At 44.8% G+C, this 26,543-nt stretch overlaps 2 long non-coding RNA genes across 2 annotated transcripts in view; one reads left to right on the top strand and one right to left on the bottom strand.

Moving 5' to 3' along the window:
* Window positions 1-26,543, top strand: part of LOC310900922 — a 72,444-nt gene that overhangs the window by 9,301 nt on the left and 36,600 nt on the right. Inside the window, exons 8-12 of the long non-coding RNA XR_014585459.1 lie at window positions 3,176-3,350; window positions 3,451-3,555; window positions 7,782-7,872; window positions 10,051-10,142; window positions 11,918-13,718. This is a non-coding gene — a long non-coding RNA (uncharacterized lncRNA). The remainder of the gene's footprint in view (window positions 1-3,175; window positions 3,351-3,450; window positions 3,556-7,781; window positions 7,873-10,050; window positions 10,143-11,917; window positions 13,719-26,543) is intronic.
* Window positions 12,476-26,543, bottom strand: part of LOC310900927 — a 56,082-nt gene continuing 42,014 nt past the window's right edge. Inside the window, exon 3 of the long non-coding RNA XR_014585463.1 lies at window positions 12,476-13,867. This is a non-coding gene — a long non-coding RNA (uncharacterized lncRNA). The remainder of the gene's footprint in view (window positions 13,868-26,543) is intronic.

Here is a 26,543-nt window from a genome sequence, read left to right as displayed (position 1 = left end):
AAGTTTCAGCAAAACTGTGAAGTTGCCATTAAAAGTAAATTAAAAAAAAAACATTTACGGTTAAATTGCATGTGAGTGCAGCTTGCCCGTAGTGTTTCAACCCAAAAGTGAGTACCTGAATTCACAAGTTATGATATATTCACAGGTTATTTCAATGCCGTGTGACCTAGTTCTGAAGTCAATAAGGGTCCTGCTTTTAGTTGTGGCACTAGGGACTTCTGCTGGGATGATGCACGTCAGACTCTTATTTTTCAGCTCCCTGCATGCCAGCTGTATTTGTTTTAGCCAGTAAAGCAGTTGCTTGTGTTTTACGATTCTAGGATCATTCTCTGAAGGCCTACGAAGAATAAAAAGAGCAAGTGTGGTATCTCTGTGCGTATGCAGTATTGGCTTCCTAATATAAAACAACATCCAGTGACCTCCTTTCTGTGGGCAATCCAAGGAATTTCAAGTGTGAAAACAAAACAGAAAGCAAGTTAACTTGCGTCCCTGTGGAGAAGCTCATAGTATGTTTTGTTAGATGGGCCTGTATGCTCATGGTGGTAATTTCAGAGCATATTAGTGCATGCATGCTCATATCTGTATTAGTGGACTTGCGATCACATGCTGACTTTCGGAAGTCAGTATTTTATGTTATCCCGTGTCGACGATGGAGAACTAAGATGCAAAGACGTTTCTTAAGGCTACATATGAAGCATGGGCTCAGTCTGAAAACTTACTCCTAATTTCCTTGATCTCCATCCATTCAGTAACTGCTTGTTTTATGAGAACACCACTGAATTTACTTTGCTTTGTGCCTCATAGGATTAAAGGAAATACATGTCATTGGTACTGCAGTTAAATTTGTTATGGAAAATTTCCATTACAAATTAATCTAGGGATTCTTGCTACACGGGATGAGGTGGTCTCACATGCTGGTCATACCTGGACTGAGGGAATTACCATCTGTTCCAAAAACTTGTGATCTCAATCCTGATTTTTAAATAATGCTGTATCCTGGGAGGATGAGTGCTTTGTTCAGTTCCCTAGGTGGTAACAACATCTCAGCATGGCATGGAGTAAGCACAGCTGCCTGGTATCAGGTAGGGGGCTTTTAAGATAGTTGAGCTGGTTTTCATCTGCCCTAAACTGAAGAGAAAGTTTTAGGTATCTTTCCCAAACCGTATGCTTTAGAAAAGCTACTACCCACTTGGGGTAACAATGTCTGTATATGACTTTCATACGAGTGAATCTGGGTCAGTTCTTTATTCCTGCTATATCCTGAAGGATGAAGGTGCCTTACAGATTCCCTGAACGAACAGCCATTCTTGGGGTGACAGAGGTTGAACACTGGGGGAAAGCATGAGGAGGTAGTTCGGTGCAAGCCATTGCAAGCAGGGGCTCTGTAAATAGTATTGGTGATGGGATTGACCCTCCTTATTCCCATAATCCAGGATTATTTAAATGCGTAATGTCAGGCACGTGCCTTGATGAAAGGTGTCTTGATTTATGTTTATGATTTGGGGTGATTTTGATACAACACATTTGAAAGAGTGTTGAAAGCAGTATGCCAGAGTGGGAAGCCGAGCAACCACAGCATGGTATACAGAAAAGCAGCTCTCTTACAACATGACCCCCTTTTAAGTCTTTGGCAGAGTGTCACAAAGAGGACAGAGTTACCGTCATAGGGCTTCAGCAGACATCGGAAGATATCTTTTCTGTTAAGACTACTAGCAAACATTTAATTGAATCTGGCCATTTTCTACCTTGATTGTCTGTCCTTTAAAGCTGCAGTTTGTAATCTGGAGTTTGCATTTTCTGTCCTTTAACCACAGGTAGCAAGAACTGTGGCTGTGTTGCTTCTGTCCAGCCACCATCTGTTAGCTTCTTCCTAGCTGTGGCAGATTTTTCATGTGCCTCGCAAATACTGTATCTAACGCTGCCAAACGTTTTTCTTATGTGATCATTCAGAGGCCATCAATAGCTATGATGAAAATTGAGGGCTAAGTGAGAAGAAAGCAGTAAACAAATGTATGATATGTATTCCTGTAAATTAGCTGTCTTCGTTCGTGATTTTGTTTCGTAATTAAGTGAAACCTAAGCTCTCTGGCAGGAAATGGAGAAGGATTCATACAAGCACCCGTGAATTCGCAATCGCTTGTATTGGACTTGAAGTCATTTTGCCCCTTTATCCATATGCTTTGCTATTCTCAACAGGTGCTTCATTTCACTGTTTTGTCTGATCCCGCTCTGTTTCATTTCCCTTTTTCCATGGAAGAAAAGCCAGCAAGACTTCTGAGTTGTTTCTGTGCCTTTTTGTACTGTATGACTCATAGAGTTAAAAAAGCAGCCTGAAATTTGGGAGGTTACTACTTAAGCGAGCATAGAAAAACAACTTTTTAAAAATGGTCTTACAGTAAAAGCAGTCATCAGCAAAACATGAGATGGCCCTGTGGTGACAGTGGCACTGTGACCAAGCTGCGAGGTGAACATTCTGGGATAGATTTTTTTGTCTTTGTGTCACTGAGCAAATGTAAAGAGTTCAGGAAGGTCCACTTAGTTTTAGTGCTGTGAAATCAGCATGCTATAGCTGTATAAGAGAAGCTTTTCAGAAGCTGAACTTACAGCCTAGTTCTGCCAAAGTGAGTGTCTTGTTCTTGTTGGTATCAAACAGAGCAGACAGGAGCCTGGTATTTGGGCTCTTATGTGCTAAACATTACTTTGTTACAATGCAGCGCAATATCTACACACACACACACACACACACTATATATATATATATATATATAAAAAATACGTATATACATATGTATGTATGTATTTCATTTCCTAAAACAAGGTACCACAGTGAAATCCCGTACACAAAATATTTTGATTAATTCTGATTTTGGAAGTCATTTTTGAACTATATTCTTCTTCTTTCTGCAATGAGGTTCTTTCTTAAAGAACTTTCCAAATGTTGAATAATATAAACCACTGTGTTATGGAGACAAATCTTTGAAACTTTACCAGTTGAAATCTGTCCTTTACTTCAAACAGAATATGCCCACAGCCCATTAGCACATCTATGCTGTGTCTAAAGCAGACACAGGAGACAAGCTCAGAGGAGTTTTTGAAATGCAAGCAAAGCTTATCTTCAACCTTGTGTCACATGTTCATAAGGGCTTCCTAACTCATGCTATTTCCTTCTCTGCAGCGTTTGAATTAGGCTGTCTGTAATTAATAATGACTTTTCCCGTGGGACCCTTCTGGAGGAAGAGAGTTTGCTTCAGGTGGTGTGGTGAGGAGATGAGGCAGCCTCAGCTCATCCTTGGCAGAATGCTGCGGCCACCCAGGGCCCGGTGCTGGTGGGGCTGATGCTGAGAGCTGCGGTGAGAATTCAGTGGCCAGGGTGCATCCTGCTTGCCCAGCACCTGCCCTCGCCCTCCTGCCCCCCCCAGGCACATCTCCCCTTCTCCTCTCTCGTTCCAGCTGCTGTCACAAGCACAGGCCAAAGCTCAGGCCAACTCGTCCTCTCCCTTTGCTCCTGCCTTGCCTCTCATGTGGCCCCCAGGGGCAGCTCCATGCCAACAGCAGGTATGTCATGTTGTGGGGGTGAGTGGGTTCTTCCAGACAGGCCTAAAAGATGTAACCACGTCTACCGTCACAGGCAGACTCTTGGCTGTGACTGTTGCCCTGCTACAACCTTTTTCATGTTTGACACCTTCGTCCATCTCATCGCATCTCAAATCGAGCTGCATGTGGCTCTGTTGGAGTGTCTGTGACTGTGTACATGTGCATGGGCTTCCAGTGAAACAGCACAGCAGCCGCTACTAACTCGTGTCTAGGAGCTGTATAGCTGTTTTGTCCAAAAACATCACTCTTTCCAAAATAACGTTAACTTTTGACGATTCACCTGCGCTGGGTTGCTCTCCCCTACTCTCTCCTCCTTATACTTACAAACTTGTTAGTATGCCGAGTCGTCTTTTCACCTCATCTGTGCCTCTGAAGAGCTGTCAGCTCCCAGGAAGCCAGCGGTTCGGCTGGAGCATCGGGTCTGTGAGTAGAGCCGGAGCACTGGGAGCTGCCTGTGCCCCCACCTGTGTGCCTGGTGGCCACAGAGGGCTGGCAGCCAGGCTGAGCAGCAGACGGAGCAGCGTGCTTCAGCTGGTCAGGAGCATGGCACTTGGCCCTTCAATCTCTATTTCTTCTCTCACAAATACACTCAAACTCTAAGTGGACTATTAATTTCCGTTGGTACTGGCAGATACTATCCATCTCGTTTCTTGAAGAGGAGATCTTACTCTCAGGAGTAAGATTAAATTGGCAGGGTTTGTTTGTCTCGGATTTTTGCAATTGTTATTTCAAACTATATTGAAAAAAGCACAGGCCAGCAAACGTAAGGCTCATGGATGCGATCTGTCCGTGGCACACCGTATGTCCAGTCACTTACTGCAGGTTGAGTCCGCTGGGTCTCAGCGCTGGAACAAATTTAAGGGCCTGATTCTGAGGAATTTCTGAAAACGTGTGGTGCACCCCAGGCAGTGCGTTACATAAGGGAGTTGTGCAATCCCAAACTACCTAAAGTCTTTCATAATTTGTATCCCTTGCCTTCCTGTTCTACTTTCTTTTCCACATCTGTGGATAAGAATCTGTACTTATTTTCGGACAAATGAGAAAATGAGACTTGACGTGTTGGAAAAGGCAGTGCCCCTTTTTAGGTACAGCTTGTGCCATCTGAAATCAGTGGTTGCAGGTCATGCCTTCCAGGCAGTGTAAACTTCGGTAGGTGCGCTCCACACTCAGTGGCCCTTGAAAGAACATCAGATCTCTTCGAGTTGAGGAGGAGCAGATGCACTCTGTACATATTGAGAATATTTGGGCTCTAGTAATATTTGCCTGTAGTAAAACTACATCTTCTGATGAAGGTCCAGAGCCTTTTATTGTCCTGCTACTGTGTTTTGCTGATAATCAATGTTCTTTAGTGTCCTTGCTAGTACCAAGAGTTCCTGCTTCTGAAATACAGATACTCCAGGGGCATAAATGGTTTGACTGATGACACTTGCTTCTTGCTTGAGAGAAAGAAGAAATTGAAGCCACGGATGTGGTGAGAGGTTTGCAAAACGTTTGCAGGTGAAGGGGACGTTATTCCAAATGTTTTAGCTTTTGCATTCGTCAAAAAAAAATATGAATGAGCCGTTTTCACAGTCTTTGTTTGAAAAAGATCCCTCTCAAAGTTTAAGTGAAGCTGAGCAAATTTAATGTGAACATTCATCAGGTAAATGCTTAAAATTTTGTATTAGTACGGTTTTAGTGGGGGTGAATTGGACAAACCAGAAGTGAATAATTTCACTCAAACAGCACAGACCTTAAAGACTATGGTAAATTCCTGTGAAGTAATTCTTCTTCTAGTTCCAGTCACAGAATGACCCTTTACTACTGCTTTCTGCTCAAAACACCTTTTATAGGCCATCTGTATATTATCCTTTATCACATAGGTGTTTTGGTTCTGAAGGGTTTCCCTTTCCTATCATTTTCCACCTAATTTTAATGGCTTTAAATCTATTATAAAGTTCTTATGATGGCAGGTGTTAGATTGTAGTCTGTTTGTGGCAGTATGTCCCAGGCAAAGTCTTCTGTGCCAGCTTGCAAGGATCAGACAAATCATTTTTGATTTCATTGTCTGTGTGCAGAAGATCTCCAGATTTGGGCATTCGCCTGATTTCACTGGAATCATGGCACTTAAGGCAGCCAGCAACATTAACTGACGGTCCTGGGAAGTTACTTTTTCTGGTCTTCAGGACACCATGGTGTTACCCAGAGTGGTTCAGTGAAGTCTTTACTTTTTGATTATTAGACCACTGGCTCCAGGTACTATCATTTTTATAATTTAGAAATCACTTTGCTGAGTATTTGCAAATTTCACAGAACTGCTTGTTCTCTGGTTGAAATCCTGCATACCAAGCGTCTGCCTGAGGCAAAGGCAAAAAAGTTAGCTTTGATACTCCAAAAACTGGTTGAATAAATCCTGTGCAGCTGGTCTGTGTGAAATGTGCCCAGTGACAGCAAGCCGCAGAGAGGATTCGGAGGTTTAGGAAAAGCTCTGTGCCTGTCAGAGCTAGGAGTGTTTTATTGCTCGTACTCTGAAGGGCACTAACATATAGGTACCCATACTGCTCGGTACTAAGTGTGCAAAGTGGTAATCCCTATGTATGCGGTTCCCTCAGGCGTAGATGTGGACAAAACAGATGCATAACTGGGTAGCTTTGCCTTTTTCATATGTTTATACATGCTTTGATGTTTCCCAACTTTGGAACTGTGGTTAAAGCCTCAGAGGGAATCCGTGAGCCTGCAGCAGCTGAGAACAAGTTTCTAGCACTGGGCGTTCCTGTGCCGTTCTGTGAATGTCTCTTGCTGGTGAGGAAATGGCATTGCCGAGCCTGTACAGCAGTGTTTGTCAAGGGAAATTCACTGACTCTTATGGAGATGCGAAAGCCAGCGCAGTGTAGTTTACACTTGTGTGTACTCCTGGATGAGATGTCAATAGCTGTTAAGGATGGGTGATGTTTTTTTCTGCCTGTGCTGTTCTGGTCACCAGCTCTGCTCTTTCAGCTGTCTCTGCTTTGCTTCTTTCTGTGGTATAACCCAGCTGAGATGTAGTCCCAAGGGGAAAGTGACTTAAACCAATCTAAATCTCAGAAAGGCACCAATGGAAAGATGCACAAGGAAATAAATCCTAGGATACAAAGTTACGAAAATTGTGACCGGTTCACATGAGCAGCTTGTAGCAAGATTGTGTTTTCCTCTAATAGAGCATCATCAGGAATTTGGAAAGTCTGCTTTCACTCAGGTTTTGTAAGCAGAGTGCTCTTGGCAATGTGTTCAGATGCCACCTTTGTGAATCCAGTTCTGCACTTGGGCTCTAGAGAGCTTCCAGGTTCTCTGCAAACAGGCACCAGAGTCATTGCAAGGAGTAAGACCGGATTTGTTGAACTGTTTTTTGGAGCTCAGAATGACAGGACTCGGGAGAAAAAAAAAAAAAAAAAAAAAAAAAAAAACTGTGGGAGTGTGGCCATGGGGTTCGACAAGCCCCATGGTTGGTGATAACATCAGACTCTTAATGATGAGGCCATCAGGAATGTAAAGAGTTTAGAGGGAACCAAGAAGGGTGATTCAGGAGACACCTTGCTGTCTCGGACTGCTTGTTCTCCAGCCGTTAAGGCGTGGAAGTTGCTGGGTGTTTGCTGCTGCCGGGCAAAGTTGTGGACCAATGGATAGTGAGTGGGAAAGGACTGCTGTGGGGCGAATGGTATAAGAAGGGAGCCTGTCCTCAATACAGGGAGGCAGCAAGGAGAATGAAGTTATGTCCTCAATATGAGAGATGAAGTTAGGCCCTCAGTAAGAGAGATGAAGTTATGTCATCAATAAAGAAGTCGCAGTTACCAATCCTAAAAGAACCCTGCTGTCCGTGTGGTCAGTACACCACAAAAACAAACGTACAGGCTTTCATTAATCCAAACATTTATCAGTAAGACGCTAAGAATGACTTGGAAAAAAAAACAGATTTGTATACATTGGAACATAAACCAGCTTCTAGCAAAATAAGATGAGAAGAAAATTTTGCTTGAAGCCATCTGAGCCAGTGGCTGCTTCTGGCAGGGTTTCTTGCACTCTTCCCAGACTATTTTGTAGTGGCCATAGATGGATAATACACTGGGCTATGTGGACCACTGGCCAGAGCAAGTACGTGTCAATTCTTACGATGCCTGGGCTGACAGACTTCTCTTAAGGGAATCTAATGGCTTTGGTTTCATGTGTTTCAGAACAGGATCATCCTTGTTCCTGTTAAAGCATGCTCGTGATCTGGACTCTGGGACCCAAGCAGGACTGAGGGACACATCTGGTAAGGCAATGGTAAGACCATGTTAGACCATGTTACGTGTGTAGAGAAGGGTGTTGAAGTTTGCCTTATGTAGCTTATGACTTTCAGCTGTTTGTTCTGAAGCAAGGGGCAGGAAGGTTTATTTTCCCTTTTAAAGGAAGATCAGTGCAGAGCAGAGAGGAGGTGAAAAATCCTGAGGAAAACCGAAAAGGGAACAGAAGCAGCACTGAGAGAGGGCCAAATCTTTTACTGGCATATATGAGCATTACTCATATAACTTCAAGAGAATACATGCTTTAACTGAGCATGTACCAGCTGAGGACCTGGCCCATAATATCCTTTATAAAGCTCTGATTCCTCCCCAAATAGTTTTTCCCTCCCTCTTCAAAGAGGCACCTGTTGTTGGTGGAGTTGGTGATGATACTGGATTAATGCACATGCGGTCAGCCTGCTTGGCCTCGGCCCTTTGGACCCAAAATGAACTCCAGCTGCTGTTGCCCGGAGCAGGTGCTTCATCCAGCCCTAGCAGCTGTTTGAACGTACACTGTCATGGCCAATAGGAGGGGGTAGGCTCTGAGCTACCCAGAGGGAGAGCTGATCAGCAGGAGGGAAGGAAAAGGGAGCGTGCTGCAGAGATCGGATTTTTATACTCAGTATTTAGCAGAAGAGAATCGTTGTAACATATCATGGTGGAACTGGGACAGAGGGGCTGGCATTCTGAGCCTACATAGCCCAGGGATGGATGTTGGTTCCCAAAATGAGGCTGAGGGACCTCTAAATACCAGCAGGGCTGTGACAAACGTTTGATCTCCATTATGATGAACCTGTCTTGTCAGGTTCGTGGCCACGTGTGAGAAATTTGGAGGGCTGGTAGCATTTCACAGTTGTTTGGTGTTTGTAGCTGTTGGTTTAAAGCTCCAGTGAGCTGCCTGGCAGAGGTGAGATTAGGCGCAGAGCAGCGTGCAGGATGATAGTTTGCTAGGTGTGATAGCTTGGGCTTCACACACACACTGCCAAAACCAGCAGCCAGGGAAGAAGACAAAATCAGAGAAACTGGGGTTAAGAAGCAGCTGCTGGAGTGGAGGAAATGGTTCCAGGTAAATGGAGGGTGAGGAGACAACGTGGGGGCGTTCAGAGATGTGGGGGTTGGACAGCAGCAACCAGAGTTTGAGGAAGAGGCAAAGAAAGGCCACACCAAAGGTAGAGCAGCAGCAAACCAGGGCTAGAGCAAAGGGGATGGGGCAGGGATGCAGGTTTCTTGTTTCTACCCTGTGCGTGGTTTCAATCATATCCCATCAACCAGGTTTTTCATTCCATGTGTCTTTGCTGATTGCTTGACCAAGCTCAGACCAAACCCCCGTAAGGAAGTGAAATGCTGGGCAAGGACACTTCCCTGTGTAACCATGAAAGGATTATTCAGGCCATTTTGCATGACAGTGTGGCCTAAGCCTGTGGGAGTGTGGCCATGGGGGTCGACAAGCCCCATGGTTGGTGATAAAATCGAACTCTTAACGATGAGGCCATCAGGAATGTAAAGAGTTTAGAGGGAACCAAGAAGGGTGATTCAGGAGACGCCTTGCTGTCTCGGACTGCTTGTTCTCCAGCCGTTAAGGCGTGGAAGTTGCTGGGTGTTTGCTGCTGCCGGGCAAAGTTGTGGACCAATGAATAGTGACTGGGAAAGTACTGCTGTGGGGCGAATGGTATAAGAAGGGAGCCTGTCCTCAATATGGGGAGGCAACAAGGAGAATGAAGTTATGTCTTCAATATGAGAGATGAAGTTAGGCCCTCAGTAAGAGAGAGATGAAGTTATGTCATCAATAAAGAAGTCGCAGTTACTGATCCTAAAAGAACCCTGTTGTCCGTGTGGTCAGTACGCCACATAAGCCCAGGAGAAAAACAAGAATATTGGAGGCCTCTCCTTGTCAGGAAATGGGATTTCCGCAGGTACTCAGTCGTAAATGCTGTACATGCTTCGAAGGCTTGGCACATGGCATTGCTGAATCCTGATTCAGGATGCAAGAATGTTTCGTGGCCCCTGCCATGTAAACTGTTGTCTGCCCATGTTTGGAAATCAGCCGTCAGTGATGGCAGTAGACAAGTATGGGTGAAATGAGCAGCTTGGCTTCAGCACTAAGCAAGACTTGTTAACGTCCTAAGTGCAGATGGCCAATTCGTATTTTGAGTAATGAATACTATGCCCTTTTCTGCAGCTGATGGTAAGAAGCTGAATGGTCTTCATCCCCTTGCTACCGTCCCAGGATTTGAAAGAGTGACATAGTATTTTATCCCTTTACAAGATTAGGTAAGTTTGCTAGACGTAGTGTTCATATGGAATTACACAGAAGAACTCCAGATAGCCAAACATACTGACTTAAGATCATCTGTGTGGTGGCAGGAAAATTATTTCCATTTTGGCTTACTTGCCTCTTGGATTGGTTAGGCTATCCAGCTGATTTCAGTTGTTCGTTTGGACTAAAAGCTATTCCTCCATCTGCACATGCAGTTCTTCGATCATGTATTCCTCCTATTTGTATTGTTTCCATGTTAAAATTAAGGACCTAGAGAAGTATCACTGGAAACTCTACGTGAATGAAATATTCAAGGCTGTTAGGGAGGTAGATGCATTTAGAAATAGGTGGTGTCTGTGCTCATTCTGCACTCACAGCCCTTGGACGTGTCACTGGCATGCAGGGAAAGAAATGTTGCACATGACTTAAAAGTGCTTGATGCACGTCTGTGTGAAGGAAGGCATTCTCTGGTTTAGTGTGCCTTCGTTTTTACCATTTTCAGTAAATTGCAGTTCACTCTTGCTGCTGCAGCCTTATCAGCAATAGTTCCCACTGTTTCCTTATCTGCCCAGTAGCACGGCTGGGTGCTGTGCACACCTGTACAGCTTCACTTGGGTGAAGCGGTTGATGTTGCCCTGCATTATTCCTCTGTACCTCTCTTCTTCAGCTTCCTGGCACTGTGGTGTGAATCAAGAAAACTGGAGGTGCAACTTTCTACTCCTTTTGGTGTAGCAAATTAAAATAAAAACAAAACCTGGAAGCACACCAAATGCCATTCTCAAAGTCGCCCAAGATCTGTATTTAAGTATGGCAGCACATTTAATCTTGTTTTCTGGAGATTTTTATCCATCTACACGTGGATAGGATTTTTGAAGCGCCTCTCTGTCACTGATATAAATGGAATTAGGTATGAAGGAGCTTTGCAGATTTAAGCTATTACCAAATGGTGCGTGGCACTGTCCAGTGTGAGGCACAGCAAAGTGAAGCACTTTGGATGGTGTAAGTCATAATGTATTAATTGCTGGATTAAGACTAAGGAAGTAAAGAGATTTTCAGCAGCCCTTCATGTTTTGGGGATCTGGACAACAGAGGGTTTTACTTTGTATGAGGCCCATGTTACACTGTTTAAGAGTTCCCAATTCAAGATCAAAAATACTGTGAGTGCCCTTTTAAACAGCCGACAATTAGCTTGTTGTCAGTAAGAAAAACAATCATTAAGTGGTGAGTGAAAGTAGCATCAGAAGTGGACCTTGACAGAGTGGTAACATACAGTTAGACCGAGTGACATTCTTCACACCTGCTGTGGTGCATAACAGTAGCTGGCTGCCTTAACCCGTGGCACTACAAGCAGAGCATTGTGCTGTGACACAGCCTGGACAGCGATTGAATTACACACCGATTAGGTCTTGGGCTTCTCTCTGTCAGTGTGGACAATGAAGAATCAGAGAAGTGGACATGAGAGCTTTAGCAGGCCTTGTGCTCTCGAATGGAGGAGGATTAGTTGGTAAATGGTAAATTGTGTTAGGGCCAACAGTCGTAAAACTGAGCTTTGCCCTTCTGCTGCCTCAAAGGCACAGGCTTTGCAGAAGACCCCTTCTCCCCGCCTGCTTTGACTGACTGCTGTGATCTGGGGAGAGGGTGGACGTGTAGAGTCTGCTCCTCCTTTTCTCTGCCAAAGAAGGAAGGAGGTGCTGGTACATTCATATGAATTTTGTCCCTCGCTATCTTACTGTTTTTTTCTCAGAAAGGGCACGGTGTTTGATTAATCAGTCTTCTGCTATTTCCACAGGGATGCAGAAGTTGTGGGATTTGCCTCTCACACTGAGGTGCTGCTGGCTGGTTCACTGCATGGTGGAGGGTGTCCTTAAGAGCTGATTTAACCTGAAAAAAAAAAAAAGTGTGTATCCTTTCTCGGGAGATCCACAGCAGGGCTGAAGAATTGCAAATGTTGCATCCGTTTCCTCCTGTCATCTGCTCCCACGTGACTGCAGTGCCTGTGCTGTGCTCTTAGCTCACCCTGCAAATGCTCCTTGTGATGGAAGTTAGTACAGAGCTGGTACAGAGGACTTCACGTTTGTTGGCAGTATCCTTGCTTGCATTCCACTGGCACCAGCTGCTCTCCACACAGGAACCCAAGGTGGCAAATGCTCTTACAGTCTCTTTCAATTTTCAGGTGAAGGTCTATATTGCATTAACCTCTTCTGTTTTGAGGGGAAATGGTAAAGCTTTTATTTATTTATTTTTAAGAAAAACATGTTAAACCCAAGTGGGAGAAACAACTGCGTTGCGTACTGTGGTTGGGAGCGCAGGGCATTTGCGTTCCATCTGATCTTGAGCTTCCACTCCCTGCAGTTACTAAATGTGGTAGCTGTTGGCGTGAGCATAGACCCAGAGATGGGCAGGACTAGTTTGCCATGCCAAATATTTTTCTGTTGCCCTCATCCTATTTTCTAGAACCAAAGATGTTACTGTGATAAAGATGACATCTTAAAGCACTGTAGGAGATAAGAAGATGTACTAACTTGGATTAGGTATGTCTCTGATCCTGTATTCATCTTGAAGCTTACCAGTGAATAACCACATATATGAACAATGAAAATATGACCACCTCATTCTGTAAATACAAAAAAGAAAGGAACAGCTTTGAAAATCCAGCCATCTTTCAAGTTCTCTGAAAGCATATAGACCCTGAGTCATCACAGTGAAATTCAACAGGCGTGTTCTTATTAGTGGACTGAGAATATAGATGTGGTTTTATATGTGGAAATCTGTATTTATATGTGGAGATCTGTATATTTTTCCAGTAGTCTTCATTACTGTAATAAACGATGCTCTCTCTCCCTGCAGTCGTTTATCTTATCTGTTTATAGTATTGGCTTTTTTTTTTTTTTTGAGCCAGGAAGCAATGCATACCTAAATACTGTAAGATTGTAAAAGAGGCTTTATGGTTATGCCATTTAAAAGAGTTCCTTGTGTTTTGGTTGCTAGTCTGAACTAAGATAAGATATTTTTATTTCATATTCCTAAAAGCAATAACAGATTTGCTGTAATACACCGATTTAGAGCAATTTGCTCATAAGTAAGTTCCAGAAAATCCCTCAAATTCTCTCAGCTGTTTTCTCTCATAGGTGGAAAATCCTCAGCACCTTCCAAAAGATGTTCGCATAGGCTCATATACCCCAAAAGGTAGCGTATGTAGACGTTGGATTGATTTGTTTCTTAAAGTTCAAAAAAAAATAAATTCAGCTGTTGTTCGACGTAGTCAGTACTGATTATTGATAGTTCATTTTCAAAATAAGAAAGTAAGTTTTAAAGAAAAAATAGAGAAAAAATCATTCGCCAGTGCTGATACAGGACTGGCAGAGGTTAACACGCTGACATCACGTTGGAAGTGTATAGCATTTTGTCAATGGTTATGAATGCCCTGCTGCTGGGAGACAGACAGTGCCAGCTGCCAGCTGGTGTGGTGCAGCTCTGCGGGTGTGCCTTGGCTGCTGCTCAGAAAGGTGGGCGTGTGAGGAGGGCTCAAGCCTGCTCCCTACCTGGTCGTCGCTCCACTGAAACAGGAGGAAAGGAGATAGTGCGAGAAGGTAGGTCCAGCGCCTCGCTTCTGACTCAGCTGCCTTCAGAACAGGTCTCTGAGAGCAAAGCAGGAGATGAGCCAGCAGCAGATGTCTGCAGTCGTATTTCAGAAGGCACTGATGGCTTGTGTTCAGTTCAGATCTTCAGGACTAAAGACCTTTGGAAGGAAACAGAGCAGGAACTTCAGACAAATGTGCATGGAAATAATGTCAGTAGGCTTGGGGAAGAATCCTGTGTTAATTTAAGAAAGCTGTAGAGCTTTGGACACCAATGGGAAGAAGTCAGAAACAGTATGGAGTGAAGGAGGAAAGCCCTTGAGAGGAAGGGGAAGGAACTTTGTAATGGCAGAATGACGATGAATATAGAGCAATTAATTAGCTTTGACTACATCATATTCATTATACATCAATTTGTAGGTTTAGCTGACTCGCTTGGGGCTAGCTATTACTTCATGTAATACCTTTGAATTATATCCACCATAGGGGAATGAAAGAGGTACAAAAAGGTGCAGTATGTCAGTGTAGCATATCAAATTGAGAAAGGCATTTAGCAGCCTGTACCAAACACAGGTTTAAGCCAACGGTAGATTATTCCTTAAGTGAGCTGTTGTTTTGACAAATCTGAAAGGAGCTAAAAGCATTTCAATAGATGGAAAACAAAGGAAACTTCTATTTCCTTTCCCACAGCCTGGAACCAAAATGGGATTGCCAGCTAGGTTTACACAGCCTATCCTTGTACCAGGCAAGCATGGCGAACATGAGTGGAACATGCAGGGAATAATTGAGTCCTGTGGTAGCAACCAGTTCACTGGACCTCTCCAAATCATTCAGCCTCTGTCTCTCTTATAAACGCTGATGTATGCTAGGACTAAAGTTGTGGCTGCCTCCATCTAACCAGGCACCAGTGGTTGTGGAGTTTTTTGTGATTTGTGCCTTTTTTATTTTTTTCCCTGCTGTTTGGTCTTGGTAGAATGGATTTGTCATTACAGATATTAAAAGCAGTGTATATTCCCACTAAAGACCTTGCAGTGTTTACTCGGAGCATGAGATTTCAAAAGAATCGTTTGTGGGCTGGTCTCCTTTAGAAAATGAGAATCATTTGCTTTAACTGGTAAACTAGTATATGTCAACTCGCTCCCAGTTTATACCTCAAAAGAAGAGGGTATTTCATATGGGTAGTGCTGGGCTATGAAAGAGTTGCTGGAACTGAAACAGCTACTCTGAAAAGACTGTGGCTCTTGGAAGAATGGACCTTGAGAGGGAACTCCTGTCGGTTTTAGCTTTAATGCTAGCCCAACTTTGAGCAGGAGGTTGGACAAAATGGCATCTCACCTTGAATGATCCTGCATTCAAACTCGAAACAATCCCCTAGTTTTGTTTCAGATAATTTTATTAAGCTCCTATGAAACCCATCCAAACTAGGTTTCATGTTGTGGTTTTCACTTGGATGCTGATTTATTTTTTTACCATCTGTGTTCAGCAGCATGGAGAAGATTACAAATTACAGTTCTCACAGAAATAATACGTGAAGGAAAACCCTGAAGAATACACCAAGATTGTTTAGCAGTGAAAGGCCTGATGGTTTGAGGATGTGTTGATGATAACTGCAGTTTGACATGCCACATAGTCTACTGTATTTTCTGGTACTAAGAAAAAAAAAAAGTGCATCATTACTTACAAATGTTTTGGAAAAGGAAGAATGATTGCACAGACCTCAGGTCTGGGAACACAATTCCATATTAAAAACCATTAGTTTTGCACACATGTAAATTAATAGAAATAAATGGAAATATCCACATTCTGCACATAGTCTCCAATTATATAGCGTAATACCCAAACTATGACTTGTATTGACATTTTCTGTGGTAACTCCTACAGGTAGAGTTTAACCATACAAATAGTCTTCAGTCAGTCACTGCTCTTTGCACCATCCTGAGCTGCTGGATACCATCTCACAGCACCTGAGAGATGGCATCTGAGGGGTTGACTGTGTCCAGTTTTGGTCTCCGCAGTACAAGAAAGGCATGGTCATGCTGGAACAGGCCACCAAGGTGGTGAGGGACTGGAGCATGTGATACACCAGGAGAGGGCTAGGTTTGTTCAGCCTGGAGAAGGGAAGATGAAGGTAAAGCTTTACCTACCGCTGTCTACGTCTACCTGTTGGAGGAGAGCATAGAAGGTAAGAGTCAGACTTGGAGAGGCTGAGGGGCAACAGGTCCAACTTGGAGCAAGGGGATTTCCAGCTAGATGCTTGAAAAATATTCCCAGGGAGCATGCTAGGCTTTGGAGCAGGGGCCCCAAGAGGAGGTGGTATGCCTGCCCTTGGAGATGCTCAGAATTTGACTGGAGGAGCCCTGAGCAGCCTAGTCTGAGAGGGCTGTACTCTGTCTAGAGAGCTAGGCTGGAGATCACTTTTGAAGAAATGCAGTGAGAATAACACTGAGTTTTATATTTCTTCAAGAAAAGCAGTTCTTATTCATTGATCTCTTTATCTTTGATTACTCTTTTACACAATCGGTAAATAATATTAGGTAGATTTTAATTGCAGATTAGACTTTCATTTAGCATTTCAAATCTTGGAATCAAGATCTGGAGAAGCCCCCAGTCTCCCAGTATAACCACTGTAGTGTGCGTCAGGGCAAGGTAGCCCCCACAACCTGGTATGTTTCTGCGCTTTTACAGAACTTAGTTTTAACAGGTATTCTCTTGTTCCCAGGAGAATGCTTTGTGGTAATCATCAAGATTGTATTTTGTACACTTCCCTCTTTTTAGTCATTTGAATTATCGTGTCACAGACAGTACTGGCATGGAAAGGTGGCAAAGGTTAAAGAATGCTAGTAGTAGGAGTGAGGACCATTATTCCTGAGCCTATTGCTTCGAAAGAAAAGACTAACATGTAGAGTTGTATTTTCTGTACTATGTTACTAAACAGACTTAAAAAAAACAAAACAAAAAAAAAACCAAACACTTGCACTTGTCCATTGTCAATGGTCATTGTGCAAGGACAGCAGACGGCCTCTCTCAGGAGCCAGTAGCAGGGTAGCTAACCTCCCTAACAGGCTAGCTCCAAGTGACTCCTGTTCTGCAAGGTAATCAGCTTCTCCTAGATTTTGACTAGGTTGGCATTTCTTCCTGTTCCTTGAGTGGTATGTGTACAGAAGTGGATTGCTTATTTGTAAAAACACAGAGTACTTGTCTGGGAACCTGGGTGAAATGTCTGCTCTGCATCTGTAACCATCTGCAATGGGCTAACTACCAGCACACGTAACTGCCATGTACAGAGCTGATGTACTGGGTTGTCTGGGGGTGTCTTTTGTCTCTGAGCTGAACTCTGAGTCTGCTTAATACCCTACCGTAGGGGGTGTCCTGGCATTCCTCAAAGAGGATAGTAGGCCTGGGTCTGCAAGACAACAAAACTCGCAGAGCTTTCACAATAAGTTATCGCTTGTGTGTTCACCACAGTGGTGAGTAATTCATTCAGAATCAGTGAGAGCAGCAGCCTTGCCTAATTAGACTGACTTCTTAGGACCAAAGTCCTCATACCGTTTTTCTAGAGGCACATAGTACCCTGAATGGTTTCATTTAAATTAACTCCGTTTAACTCCAGGATCTTTATTATAAGAAATACAAAGGAGAACTTGTTTTCCTACTTCTGTTCTTTCTCTTCTTATGAAACTTAATCCCCTGGTACTTGATGGGAGGCATGTTAGTTTGTTACAGGCTTCTAGAGGGGAGTAATGCTGCAGAGCTGTAGTGCGAAGCTGGTGATACCAGAGGATGGTGTAACAGCATAAGGAGAAAATAAATCTGAGTCCCTGAATCCTAAAGTCACAGACTTCAGATGCGAGCAAGCTGTTCACACTATGAAGGAAATGAGGGAAACTTCTCAATGTCTTCAGTTCTCAGTGAAATGCCTTGCATAGATAGGGTCTGGCCAAAGGCTGGATATGGGTCTTGGCTGCTGGGGAAGCAGGTGATGCTCTAAAACTTGATTTCTGTTGGGGGAGGTCAGGGGAGTGAGCAGGCTTTCCAACATGGAAGCTGCAGTCAAAGGGCTCTAAGGAATGCCTCTTCCACTTGTGCCCATTGTAAGTAAAAAGGGAGGAGGTGAAGGTTTTTTCAAGTAGTTTGAGAGAGCATTTGGAAACAATGAACTGAAAATGTCTTAACAAAGAATGGCATAAAAAGTCAAGCTTGTAGGTGAGCAGAAGCATCTCCATCTCTGAATCTGTATGTGTGCTGTCATCAAAGTGCAGAACAGGGTTCCTAAGAATGGTACAGGACCTTGCTCTGTAAGGCTTCAGGAGGAGGGCTGCTTCTCTTTCTTCAGGCTGCTTGTCATTTTTAAAAATAGAGGGCTGAGCTTCTACTGCCACAACCCTGTGGTGATTGGCAGTGCCTCAGGCTGATCTATGAACTTAAAACATCTGATCTGTGCGGTGGTGCTTACCGCCAGGTCTTGCTGCTCCACCTGAGTAACTAGAACGTGCTCATAAATCAGGGGAGAGCATTCCTCTGTGACACCGTCCCAAATGCCCTACTGAGCCCAAGCCTGTGTTAGCCATCAATGCCTCTTACATAAACATGTCATACTTTAAAGTAGGGTCCTGTAGAAAGCACAAACAATATACTAGCATAGAGGGGCCACACAAATTGAAGAGCTGTTAAGTCAGGGGAAGGAAACATCTCTTGATGATGAATCTATCTCTGCCAGACACATAGAAAGAAAACAGCTAATGCTGGTTACACTCCTTTCAATGTAAAATAGTCAGATGTGGACGTGGTTGTCTTTTATTCCTTGGTACTAGAAGTCCAAAAGTAGCAGTGCAGGAAACCTCAACTTCTCTAGCATCTGCTTCAGTCTGACCAGTGACTAACCCCAACCTTGTGCATCCCTGCTTCTTGCCGAACAAGGCTTGCATGCTGACCTCTTTGCAGGGATGCCTGTTCCTCTAATCTTAAAATGGTGCAGCTAAGCATGAAGAATTTCTTACCAAGACCACTTGAAACCCTCTGTCAGGTGCCGTGCAGTGTTGTATTTAGATCTTGAAGTAGTCTGTATCTGATTAAGCACTAAAAAGCTGGTTTGCATTCAGTTCACTACAGAAAGCTGAGTAAGAAGTATGGCTTGTTCCCGTATGTACAAAACTCTTAAGTCTTGCCTAGTCACCGCATCCTCTGGTGCTAGCGTTGAGACTACAAATACAGTCTTCTTGATCTTAGTCCTTCTGCAAACTGCTGGGCAGTTTTAGGCACGGTAAGAGAAGTGTTGAAGAGCATCTCGGGCAGGCCTTCAGTACAGCGTGCAGCTGACTGACTTGTGAAACTCATGTTTGTGTTGGTGCAGCCTTTGATCTGAATCGGTAAGGAAAGTGCTCCCAGCAGCTGGAACACACATGGCCAAAGGTGACCTGGGGCTGTAAACAGTGCTCCAGCCATCCCCCTCAGATGTGTCACAAATCACTGGGTGACAGCTGACAGGTGCCTGTGCCGCATCCTGCACGCAGGGCGTGCTCTGGTGTGGAGCAGCAGGTAGGGAACCTGTGCGGTGGGTGGCCAGCTCGCAGCTCCGTGCAAGCAGCTCGTGTTCCCTGCCTGCAAGCAGCCTGCCGCACCGCCCTGTGCTGAACAGCAGCGAGGGCTTTTCTTTCATGTGAGCTGGCTGCTGCTTGCACCCTGACCTCGGGTGGGTTGGCAACACCACGTAGCTGTGCTGCAGGCCAGGGGTTTATCCTGCAGCTCAAAGCAGGGCTGCACGGCTCAGGCCCAGCAGCCTTGTTCAGATTAGTGGTTGTGAAAAACATTATCTTGCTGTTTTTTCCCTAGTGCTTTCCTCAAATGTAATTGTATTTGAACTTCTACTAACTGGTATACTAGCTTGTAACGAGTAACAACTTACTCTAAAACTAGCTCTGCATCTCTAATGGTAGGGGTAACCTTAAGGCCATGTAGTGTAAGGGGTGTTGTGTGGAGCACCTGAGCCTGCAGTTCCCCTGTTGCTCGTACTGCGATCCTGCCTTCAGCACCCAAGCATCCATCCCTCCACGGAGGCAGAAGTAGGCTGAAGTAGGCCTTTGGGCAAGGGCTTCTGTCTGATAGCTGAGCTAGGGGCTACCTTGAGGGTACCTGGTCTGTCACTGGGAACGGTTCATTTTTTTCTGAATGTAGCTGGAGGAAGGAATGAGTACTACTGCTGTGGGATCCTGAGCTGTAGGTGATATTGGTGATTGCTGAGCTTCTTAAACTGAGCGTGGGACATGCTGGCAGGTCTCTTTCCACTGCCTCCTTAGAGCTGGGTTTTACTGCCTCAACCTCTGCCCCTATACATCGACTTCTGGGCTGCTCCTGTCCCCTTACCACCCCTTCTGCATGTAATCCTAGGTGTTGGAGGCTGCTCCAAGGCAAGCAGCCTGGAGTAGATTGCTGCCTTCATCCTGTAACTCCTTGTTTGTGGTGAACTGGGAGCACCTCGCAGCTTGTGTGTGGTGCAGCGCTTTGTGAGGCCCGCCGTCCTGCACCCCAGCCTTCAGAGAAGCAGGCAAGGTTTTGGCCAGAGCAAATAGTCTGCAGATGGCTGCCTCAGACCCGGGCAGCGATGGCTGGATGGCAGCTCCAGACACGCTGCCCTCGGGAGAGGCTCCCTGCAGCTGCTGTGAGGGCCGGGGCGGCTGCCGGCCTCCAGAGGGAGGGCGGCGTGTGCATGGGCAGCTCTTGGGAGCTGGCAGCCCCGCCTCAAGTCCGCTCTGGTTTAGGTGGTGTTTCTTCTCCAGAGTCACTTGATAGGGCATAATCCTGTGAGATGCTCGTTGGAGAAGCTGATACAGTAAAGTATTTCTGCAGATGCTGAGTTTTGAGTGAATAAGTGGACCTTTTATGTGGGTGGGAGCACTCATGTGCTTAAAGTTAAGCATGTGCTTAAGTGCTTTCTTGGATCAGGGCCCAAATGCTAATGTGCTGGAGGTGCCCTTGCTTTCTCAAGTAACAGGCAGCGTTCAGGACCATTTCATATGGACCCTTGGGCCTGCAGGATTACTGAAAGATACCCATGACTGAGAAGTGCTGGACTCTTAATGTTCTTACACTTCATTTTAATGAACACCATGAGGTTCTTACTGTGTTATGAGCTTTACACTTCCCATACTAGAATAATTCTTGACTAGGTCCCTGGTGGACTTGACAAAAATATCTGTTTTACTCTTGACTTCACGCTAGTCTTTTTCATAGGGTATTCTCTGAAGCCTTCCTGTTAAATTGCTGGAAGAAAGTAAGCCTCTGACAGGAATGACTAGGATGCTAAGCCACTGGGAGTCTCCTGTTGCACTTACTGATAATTAAGCTGATAGTAGTCTGCTGACAGTACTGATGAGCCCACAGGACATGTGTTGGGGATGTGACAGTGCTGTGCACCTGTTTGGCTGGGGGGCATTGGGTCTTCCCCTCCCTGGCTGTGCTAATCACTGAGTGACACTCGCTGCGCTTGCCCCACGGACTGAGGCACTTAGCAGGGTGTCCCGAGTCCAAATACACAGCTGCTTCTCCACTTGTAATGCCAAGGTTCAGAGGTCAGTGCAGTAAAAGCAGGTAAAATTATGCTTCCTGCCACATCAAAATGCTACACTGTTTGTTTTATAGTGGGTCTGACAAGCTATTTGTCTCTAGCAAACATGAAATACCTTTAGATTAGTTTTAGTGCTTTGAAAAATAAAGGGTTTGTGTTTCTAAATATCATGTTAGAGAGATCTCTGGCTGCTGCTGGAGAACCAGACTTCTTAGGCTTCCATGTGCTTGCTCTACAGCCAGCCTGGAGCAGGGCTGATAATTTTGAGGTCTGGGGCTGGCAGTGCCGTGGGGTCTGTCCCCTGCAGCTGTGCTCTGTATGGGCATGGCAGCCTGTGGGCTCTCCCTCAAGTACCTGGGGCTTGAAGCTGAGCTGTGGACAGATGGTTGTACATGTAATAAGCTATCTAGGTTAATTACCAGGGCAGTGATGTCAGCAATTCCGTGCACAGCTATGGCTTTAGGATCCTTCTCCCCGGCTTCTGTTTAGCAAATAGGGCAGACCTTTCACGCATGCAGCGTCCTTTCACTTTTCCCAGAGTTGAATGTTTCTGTTTCCAGGCACACCTGCTAGCCCTCTGCCTCTGCACTCCCCTGTCATTTTCATGCTTGTCAAACCAAGATGGGAGATAGCTGGAGTCAAGATAGGATGCCTAGGGGTGCTTTAATCCTGGGAGTCCTTGGACGTCCCCCAGCAAGCTTCAGCAGGTGAGAGGGTGAGGATGCCTGCTTTTTCCTGGCTGGTCTAGGGGGCAGTGTAGATATAGCCAGAAAATTGAAATAAGCTTAGTCAAACCACCTAGAACTACTTGTTTAGGTACTCTGTCTGGAAACCGAAGGGAAGAGTCTCTCAGGTGTCACTTCCAGTCTGGAACAGGTGATGAACAAGGGATGGGGCTTAAACAAAAAACCCTCCGAGGGAAGAGTGAAAACCAGTTGGAAAACATAGGAATACAAATGCATAAAGTGATGTTTTTTATAGCTCCCTGTTTTTGTGACTTTTGGTTCCTTTTTATTGTGAATTACTTGTTAATTTTTTATTAAACTTTGCTTAACCATAGCTGTGACCAAAGAGGAATGCATTTGACAAGTGCAATAAAGCAACTGTTCCATGTTTATGGCAAGTGCTATACTTTTATGCTATTAATTTAAGTTGCCTGGATTCTTATAAAACTGGGACAGTGTAGGGTTACCTGCCTTGCTTGGAACATGGTTGAAATGGATCATACTACAAAGTAGCACACATCTCCCTATCAAGTCTTAGAGGAAAATCTTGAAATAATAGGGTAGGAGTGTCTCTGGAGTGCAGCTGTTTTGGATGCACTTTGCATCCAGCAACCGTTGGAGACATCCACAGGGAAATAATTCAAAAGAAAAAAACTTTAATAGAGTAGCTGAGTGGGAGGGAAAAAAAACACAAAACAAACAAACAATTGAAGTGCATGGAAGGTAGTGGCAGTTGCTGTGATAAAGACATCTTCAAAAGATGTATTTTATTCCAGTATTGTAAATAAGCAGTGAAGACAGCTGAATTAAGTAGTCATTCCCTCTTAAAGAAGAGAAGTATCAAGAGAAACGTGTAGGGAAGCTCTTGTGGTAGGCAGAAAAGGCTACTGATGAAAGTAAAGTGATGAAACTGCCTTTGACCAGACTCCTGCTAAAAATCAGCTGTGTGAATAATTGTCCAGCCACCAAACTGCAGAAAACAAAGGCTGCCAAAGGAAAAACCTATTGGGGGCCAGGCAGACCTGTTAGAGAATGAAGAAAGCATTCTTGTGTTCCAAGACTATGATGCTCACTTCAAGGACTTCTAAATCTTTGTCTAAATAAAAGCAAGTTTCTGCTCTTACAGGGCAAAATTCAGAAGCTGTGGGAGGGCATGGGGTCTTTTACTGCCCCGCATGCAGCTGGGAGGGTACCTCAGTACCCAAGTTCCCCCAGACAAGTTGGAGAGGTTCTCCTAGTTAAACCTTGCACAACATTACTTGAGTTTAGGGTGAGCTCAGGTAAGTCTCATTCCTCAAAACAAACATTTGGTTAAAAATTGGCAAAACTCTGAATCAAATAAAGGAAGCCTTTTAGACTAAAGGTCTTAAATATAAGTCTTGCTGTATAACGAACTGTGGAATTGGCACATAGCTATGTCTACTGTGCATGTTAATTCTCTGAAGCCTGGCCCTAAATATTACTTTTGGTACTGAAACAAAGATAAGCTGCTGTGCTGTCAGTGTCTCCTTCCAGGGAAGGAATACCTGCTCTCCTCTACTTGATCTTGCTGTCTGTGGCTGTCACTTCTGCTCACACTTGAAAATAGATACTAAGGACTTAGTATGCAAATGCACAAGAGGCTTATTTAACTGCAGTATTTAAGACTTAACTTGACCTTGAGGTCAGCAGGCCTCATTGTCCATCTTAGATGGACAGATTTGTTACCAAACTCCTGTTTGGGAAATGCTGTCACGTTCCTTGCTGTCACCCTCCCTGGTGACAATTGTGAGGCAACCAAGTGGGGTTTGTCTCTAATCCTGTGAAACTTCATAATGTTGTTGGTCACTGAACAAGCAAACAGCTGGGAAGGTAGTGTAAAATACCTCTGTGTGGCTTGTGGCCACTGTCTCCTATTAACAAATTCATTTTCTCTTATGATATTGTTCTTGAGCTCTAACACTTCATACCACCATCTTAATCACTTCAGTGCCATGGTTTTGGCTCAAGACTTCAGGTGGTTTTTAGCACTAGTGGCACAAAACAAACCTGTAAGTACTTTGTAAGCACAAACCTGAGGTTACCAGAAAGGTCTGTGGCATGTGTTAGCCTCAACCGGAGAGTATCATTCCCCGTTTGTCATTGAATTGCCATTGTGCATGAGAAACAGGCTTATCTTTAAGGCTTTGAACTTGCATTTGCAACCCCTCTTCTGAAAGCAATGTCCCTGCCAATATTTAGCAGTTCCCAAAGAAACTTTCTTCCAAAATCTTTCTTGATCTTTTTGTAATGTGCTTTTTTGAGATCTATCTTCTGCTTGTGCAGACTTCCTTCCATATGTGCTTTCCTTTGAGTCTGCCGTTAAATGCCCTGTGGAGCCTGGGATGAGCAGGTTATCAAATGCTGTGCATTATTCTGTAGCTAACGCCGACTACAATTTCATGTTCTCCACACTAATCTCTTCCCCTCACGCATTACTTCCTGGTGCAACATTAGCAAGCCCCATGCTGATCCACTGTTACTTCATGGATTTAGAAAATAATCTGCAGCCCCACCATGATGTAAAACATTAAATATTGTTTTAAGTATTGGAGGCGCCATCCTGCCTACACGGTGCTTAGGGTGGGCAGCGTGCCAGCGCGTTTGCTGGCATGTGGCTGAGAAGCTGAGCATGCCCGCTCGCAGCGAACGAAGCAAAGCCCAGGACAATAAGGCAAGAATGATGACAGACAAAAGAAGGCTGGTATATGGGTTGTGTTATTTGGCTGTAATATCAGCTTTGGAGACGATACCGTCTGGAGGGCTAAGAGTTTCTTTCTGCACTCCTGCCTTACTGCCTGCACCTGCCCATCTGAGGGCAGGAATGAAAGGATGCTTGACAGATCTTCCATGAGCTCGCTGGAGTTGCTTATTGCATGCTAGTTCTGCACTAAGTTCTCAATACGTGTGCTCTCACTCCTGGCTTTGCCAAGCACTGGGCTGAATGCATTTCTTATTTTGCTTCTCTCTTTTCACAACAGCAAAAATACTGTGTGCCTGGGGTGAGCTGGGGAAGCCTGTGCTGTGTGTGACTGATGCAGGGGAAGCCACAGGCTAGGGTGAGCATAACCATGGGACTTGTGCTGTCTCACCCCATCTTGGGGAAGGCTGCTTCGAGGCTCCGGGGCCTGCAGGAAGCACAGGCAGGGTATCCGTGCCGAGGCTCCCCTGCCAGGTAGGACCAGCTGCAAGGGGATGCCTTGTCTTTGCCTTGTGATAACTTGGACCATGGAGATCTGAGTGCATACAAGGAGTCATCCTGCTCCCATACTTGAGAGCTGTGGTCCCACGATATCACCTGAAGCGTTGCAGAACCTCTGACAGCGGCAGGTGTGTGGTGCTGCTCACCCTCCATGTACAGCCTGCCTGCCCAGGCACATCCTTCAGGTTGTGGGGTTTTGTGCCATGCCCACTGCCTGAGCGCTGCTGACTGATCCCTACCTGGTGTTTCAGAGGGTAAGAAACTATCAGTCACTCTTAACCTCCTCATTACAGGAGCTCCTGGCTTAGCTCCCAAATTCCTTGGGAGGCAGAGTACTGGGCCTTAGCAAGGTGGTCCTGCACTTCTGAACTCAGCACAGGGATGTTTTGAAAGGGAAAAGCTTCAGCTACTCTGGTGGAAGCATCTGCCTATAGACTAAACTTTAGTACGGTTCAGTATGTTGCACCATAGAAGAGACTGGAGAAAAGGGTTGCCTGTGAACGCTACTGGTACTAATGAGCATGGTATTAATGCAGCCAAAGATAGGCTCTATTTATACATCCACCCGTTTAATGCATGTGGATGTGTTAATTCTGTGAGAATGCGCAAAGCCATGAGCTATATGAACTTTGATACTATGCTCTTCTTAATGTGTTACTTCTCCTTTTGTCTGTAGATCCTTCTAATGCCAAATGGCCCAAGAGTTTCAGGCCTAACGAACTTAAATGTCTGTAATGCTTTCACTTTGCTTTGCTGCAGGGAGATATTGAACAATCTTGTCACTGGCTCTGGATTCAGGCTTTTAAATATAAGCCTGGCCCATCTGGGCTAGAAACAGGCACATTTTCTCATTAGAAAAGCAGGCATCTCTCCTGAACTCAAGCTCTCTTACCCCTGAAGAATTTCACTGCCCCCTCCCGCCAGGTTACAGCTTACGTGGCCCAACCTGTTAGCTCTTATTTCCAGGAGCTGCTACATCTCAGAGGGCATCTAAATTGCTTACAGGTGTGACTGTAGTAGAGGTAAGGTACCTGGCCTGATTTCCATGTTTTCAGCCCAGTTAGTTGCTGAAGCTGCTGTCTCTGCTAAGAGAGGAACGCAAGCCTTGCAGGGTGTAGGTGTGCAGTCCTGGAGCACTTCCAGGACACAGATGACTCTTGAATCTTTCTCCTCACTAACACAGAGGTGTTAGTCTGTACTTGCAAGACTGGAGGGTTGCTCTCTCCAGTTAGGAGATGAAACAAATGCAATTTATTTAGCTACAAATCATTAAGTGCAATACTTTTAATTTCTAACCAAGCTGCCTGGTCAAGGCAGCAGGTATTTGAGCA

The sequence above is a fragment of the Anser anser genome, assembly GCF_964211835.1.
Source record: "Anser anser genome assembly, chromosome: 5".
NCBI classification, from domain to species: domain Eukaryota; kingdom Metazoa; phylum Chordata; class Aves; order Anseriformes; family Anatidae; genus Anser; species Anser anser.
Note: the sequence above shows the minus strand (reverse complement) of the source record. Positions and strands in the feature narration are given on the sequence as shown.